The following is a 6,195-nucleotide window of genomic DNA, read 5'->3' as shown; positions in this document are numbered from 1 at the left end:
TTTCTTCCTTCTGGTCCACTCTATTGTTTTGAGTCCCAGTTTCCTTCCCATCACTATTGGTTCCGTGTGCATTTTCCTTCATTTCTTTTATGGTAACCTGCATGTTTTCATCTAATGTGCACCCAAAATCAACCAATTCTGTGAGCTTCCTGATCACCAGTGTTTTGAATTGTGCATCTGATAGGTTAGCTATTTCTTGATCACTCAAAAGGATGAGTTGTGGGGCACTGATTTGTTCTTCTATTTGAGCCATCTCTCTCTCTCTCTCTCTCCTTTTTTTTTTTTTTTTTGGTCTGGTTGCTCCTGTTCCGGTGAGGGGTGGAACCTTAGGTGTTCACCAGGGCTGGGCACTCCAGTTGCTAGATTGTGATGTTGTATGTGAGGGCCGGGGTTGAGAGGGAACAATGGTAGTAGCTCCGTTCTCTGTGGGACCTCAGTCCCTTCCCTGGGATCCTGGGTTGCACACTCTGCCCTGCTCCACAATCGCCACCTCACTGGGTCTGCCGCTGCCACTTGCGTACTCAGGGTCCACCTGCTGCGATCTTGTGTGCCCCAGATGCCTTTTGTGTTCCTGGTTGCCTTATGTGCCCAATTCTCCTTGTTCTCCGTGCCACAACCTGCACCCAGGTGCTCTTCTTTGCCCCTTCTACCAGTCTGGATGAACAGGTCTATTTCAACTTCTTGGCTGTCTGATTTCCATTCAGATAAATTTTCTGTCAGTTCTGGGTGTTATTCTGCCTCTGAATTGTTGTTGTTCCAATCTTGGTTGTGTGTGAAGATATGGCACGTTCACCTATACCTCCATCTTGGTCAGAAGTCTCTCCTCTTTCAAATGATTCATGTGTACAGTCCCTCCTTTCATTAAATGTGCATTAAGTATACTTATTCTATAATCTGTGTCTAATAATTCCAATATAGAAAGGCTTTGTGAGTTATTCACCTCTGTTTTTTTCCTACTCTGTCTTAATAATAGTGGCCTATTTCTTGTTTTGGTTTCGTTTTGCTTGGTAGCTTTAAAATTTTTCGCTGATATATCATAATCCCTGAACTTTTCTGAGGAAATTCTCCTTTAGAGAACACTTGCATTCCCTTCAGCAGCTGTCAAGGGGCCCAGGCATTTTATTCTTCTTTTTTTATACACTCACCCAAGAACATTTTTTTTTTCATTGCCTCTAGAAAGAGAGAAGGGGAGAGAAAGAAACATTGATGCGAGTGAGAAGCATCCATGGGCTGCCTCCTGCAGGTGACCACACCAGGGCTAGTGCACATCTCGACTAGGGTCCCTCTGGTCCCGGTCAGGGATCATGGTCACCCCAACTGGAGCTCAAACCCACAATCTCAGTTGTCACCTGACCGGGGATTGAACACTCAACCTATCAGTTCAATTTGTATTGAACTTATTGGGGTGATATCACTTAATAAAATTGTGCAAGTTTCTGGTGTACAGGGCTATAGGGCGTGATCTGTGTGTTGTACTGTGTATTCCCTGCACTGAGTCAGATCTCCTTCCGTCTCCGTTTATCCCTTTTACCCTCTTTCCCCTCCCCCGCCCCCCACCCCCCCACTTCCCTCTGGTCATCACCACACTGTTGTCTGCATCTAAGAGAATTTTTAAAATCCCTTCCCACTTTTTTCCAGCCCCCAACCCCTCTCACATCTGACAGCTCTATCTATGAGGTTGTTTCCATTGTGTTAACTTTGTTCATTAGATTCCATGTATAAGTGAAACCATGGTATTTGTCTTCCCCTGACTACTTCACATCACTGAGCATAATGCTCCCCAGGTCCATCCATGCTGTCACGCAAGCTGATATTACTCTTTTACAGCCGAGCAGTATTCCACTGGGTAACCGTACCACAGCTTTTATATCCGCTCCTGTACTGACGGGTATTTGGGCCGCTTCCAAAACTCAGCTGTTGTAAACAACACTGCAATGAACATAAAGGTACAAAAAATAAGTTTTTAAAAAATTTAACCACCTCAGGCCGGGCAGGGTGGCTCAGTGGGTTGGAGCATCATCTTGACACCAAAGGTCTCCCATTCAATTCCTGGTCAGGGCCCATACTTAGGTTGTGGGTTTGATCCCTGGTTGGGGCCATGTGAAAAGCAACCAATTGATGTTTCTCTCTCATATCAATATCTGTCCGTCTCCCTGTCTCTCTCTCTCCCCATCCCTCCCTCCCTCCCTCTCTCTCTCTTTCTCTCCTTTAAAATTGATTTATTAAAACAAAATCAATAAATATACCCTCAGACAAGGATTAAGAAAAAAATTTACCACTGCAGAGTTACCCTCTGCTACTTCCTAGCATGCCCTGGGCGGGGTCTCAGAAGGGCCGGGTCCCATTGTTCTCCTGCTTCCTCCCAGGCTTCTGCCACCAGTGACCCTACTGAGTGGCCAGTCCATCTGGCTATTGTCTACGGCCACCACCACAGCCACAACACTCTGACTTGGGAATTCGGGGTGTCACCTCCCCTGGCTGTACCTGCCCACACAGGAGGAAGCTGGTGGGTCCTTGACCCCCTCCCTGCAGGAGAGACCAGGCTGAACCCTCACACGGGGCTCCCCTGGAGGCTCAGGCTCTGAGGCTGTGGGACAAGTGAGGAACTTGTCCACGCTGCTACCAAAGGGGGCCGTGTGCTGACTCCTAGGCTGAGATGTCAGCTTCCGTGTGGGGGTTCCAGAAGGGTCCATGCTTGCCTTGCTGCCAGGCTCTCTCCGGGTCAGGGGCCTAGCTGCTCTGTGAGGCCCAACAAGCAGGAGGCTGAGATGCAGGAGGAGGCTTCTCACCTGTTGCAGTCTAAGGCCCCCCAACAGGAGAGGGAGCTTGGGGGTCAGATCCTGTGAGTGTGGTGACCTCAGGCCTCTAATTCCAGGGAGCAAATCTCCTCTGGGACAAGACCCAGGCTGTCAGCAGCTCTGGAGGGACCAAAGGTCATTGCCAGCTCCAACCCCACCCCCCAAGTGCCCCAGTAGCAGAGGTGCTTAAAGGTGGAGGTGGCTCACCCATTACCTCCTCCAAGTGAACCTGCCTCTGAGGTCAAGCCTAAGATGCATCAGCAGAGGGGATTAGCCTAGTGAGGTCACCTGACCCATCAGCTATCAACTACCACCCTGAGCCAGGCTGCAGTGAGCTGAGCCAGTCAGAGTCTCTCTCAGGAACTTGAACAGGGACCAGGCGCTGCAGGCCTTGCAGGACATGCAGTTGAGCTGATGTAGGAGGAGAAGGCCCAGCATGGTGGGGGCCATAATGGTACTGGTTATTTCTGGAACCAAGAGACACAGAGTAACAGGAGGAACAGGGAGCCTCAGTCACAGGGTCTGGGTCACGTGTGTGGCCAAGACTCTTCCTCTCAGTTCCAGCTGCTGAGGTCCCGGCCCCTGAAGTCCAGTGCTTCCCAGTCTTGTCCAACACAGGTGTGTCTGCCCCCCCCTGCATCCTCAGGCCATAAAAAGAACACCCCACCCCTCCCCCTGCCCACAGAGGAAACCTGAGAAAAGCACTGAATGGCCCCAGGGCTTGGAGCTGGCAAGCAGGCTGCCCCACTGCCCTTGGCATCATCGGGTAGGATGAGCTGTGGAAAGGCCTGGCCACCCCGCCTGGCTTCAAGCTCAAAGACAGGGCATACCCAAGCTTGGGTAGCTATGGAGCATCCCTGGGCGCTGGCTTCCTCCTTTCTAAACCAGAGGATGTGAGCTCTTCCAATGGACCACAGGCGTTCAGATGTCCCTGCAAGACTCAGGATGGGGCGGACTGGTGCGGGGCAGACATCCAGGTCCTAGTCCCAGCTTCCCCCACTGGCTTGTGGTCTAGAAACTATCACCGGTCCCCTCTGAGCCAGAGCCGGGGGGACCTCAGCACGCTAGGGTGACATTTCTTAAAAAGTAGGAAAGGCAGCCAGTGAGCAAGATGAGGCCTGACCTGGAAACCCAGCGCCCCACTCACCACGTGGCCTCAGACAAGTCCCTCTCTTGTCACGGGCCTTTTATCAGTTACAGATTGAAGGTACTGGATGAGGTGATGTCCACACTCCCCCAGCTCTAAGCTCTCTGATTTGCTTCTAAAGGAGACCTCAGCCTCCTGATCACCCAGGCTTCCAGGGAAGCTGGAAAGAGAAGTGTACTGGATTGGCCCTGGAACCGTTGGGGAGGCAGATGAGTTTCGTCCTCTTGCCAGTAGAGGGCGGCCTCTCCTAAACTACTGGGAGCTATTTGCACATGTCAGCAATTTACTTTAGGATGCGTATTTACCCAAAAGAGATGAAAATGTATGTTTACATGTATAAAACAGACCTGTATGGGAATACTTACTATGGCTCTAATAATGGCTATCAAAAATAAAAAAATTGGAGTTCTGGCCAAGATGGAGGCGTAGATAGATACGCTTCACTTCCTTGCTGAGCCAAAAGAAGGACAACAACCAATTTAGAAACAAAAACAACCAGAACTGCCAGAAAATTGAACTGCAGGGAAGTCCGACAGCCAAGGAGTTGATGAAGAAACATTGGTCTAGACTGGTGGAAGGGGCGGGGACTAGAGCTGGGGCAGAGAGGATGCCAAGTAAGGCGGTAGCTGGGGGCTGGAGGGTCCCACATTCCTGTGTGCATAAACTGGGAGGAACAAGTGGGGATAGAGACAGGCCGAGCAACCCAGAGTCCCAGCGCAGGGAAAGAAAGCCTCAAAACCTCTGACTGAAAACACCTGTGAGGATTGAGGCAGCTGAAGAAACTCCTGGCCTCACAGGAGAGTTTGTTGAGAGACCCACAGGGTCCTAGAGCACACACAAACCTGGGAATCAGCACCAGAAAGGGTAGAGCCACTTGTGGGAGGTGAGGGAGGTAACTGAAATCAGGGAGAGAGCCAAGCAAGGGACATTGTTCCTTCTCTTACCCCTCCCCCGCACACAGTGCCACAAAGCAGGGACTTGGTTGCCCCGCCCTGGTGAATACCTAAGGCTCAGCCACTTACTACATAACAGGCAAGCCGAGACAAAGAAATATGGCCCAAATGAAAGAACAGATCAAAACTCCAGAAAAACTAAGCGATGAAGAGATAGACATCGTATTTGATGCAGAGTTAAAAACACTGGTAATCAGGATGCTCACAGAAATGGTTGAATAGGGTTCCAAAACAGAGGAAAGAGTGAAGGCTACACACAGTGAAATATAGGGAACCAACAGTGAAGGGAAAGAAACCAGGACTCGAATGAAAGTTTGGAACAAAAGGAAGAAATAAACATTCATTCAGAACAGAATGAAGAAACAAGAATCCAAAAAATGAGGAGAGGCTTAGGAACCTCTGGGACAACTTTCAGTGTTCCAATATCTGAATCATAGGGGTACCAGAAGGAGAAGAGGAAGAACAAAAAATTGAAAATTTATTTGAAAAAATAATGAAGCAAAACTTCCCTAATCAGACAAAGGAACTAGACATGCAAGTCCAGGAAGCTAAGAGAGTCCCAAAAAAGTTGGATCCAAGGAGGAACACACCAAGACACATCATAGTTACATTAGCCAAGATGAAAAGATAAGGAGGGAATCTTAAAAGCAACTAGAGGAAAGGAGACAGTTACCTACAAAGAAGTACCCATTAGACTATCAGCTGATTTCTCAAAAGAAACCTTGCAGGCAGGAGGGGGCTGGAAAGAAGTATTCCAAGTCATGAAAGGCAAGGACCTACATCCTACACCTATCCAGCAAAGCTCTCATTTAGAATGGAAGGGCAGGTAAAGTACTGCCCAGATAAGGTCAAGTTAAAGAGTTCATTATCACCAAGCTCTTATTAGGTGAAATGTTCAATGGATGTATCTTTATTAAGAAAAAGAGGACCAAAACTATGAATAGTAAAATGACAACAAACTCACAACTATCAACAACTGAATTTAAAAACATCAATAGTCTAAGAAAACAACTAGAACAGGGAGAGAATCACAGAAATGGAGATCACAGGGAGGGTTATCAGTGGGGGATGGGGAGAATGGGGGTGGAAGATACAGGGAATAAGAAGCATCATAGGTAGGCACACAGTAGGTGGGGTGGGGGGGTCAAGAATAGAACAGAAAATGAAGAAGCCGAAGAACTTAAACCTCCGACCCACGGACATGACCTAAGGGGGTGGAATGTTAGAGGGAATGAGAGTACCAAGAGGAGGGACATAAAGGGGAGAAATCATGGACAATTGTAATAGCAAAATTAAA

Source organism: Phyllostomus discolor, chromosome 6 (assembly GCF_004126475.2).
Source record: "Phyllostomus discolor isolate MPI-MPIP mPhyDis1 chromosome 6, mPhyDis1.pri.v3, whole genome shotgun sequence".
In the NCBI taxonomy this organism is placed as follows: Eukaryota; Metazoa; Chordata; class Mammalia; order Chiroptera; family Phyllostomidae; genus Phyllostomus; species Phyllostomus discolor.
This window is presented reverse-complemented; position numbering follows the sequence as displayed.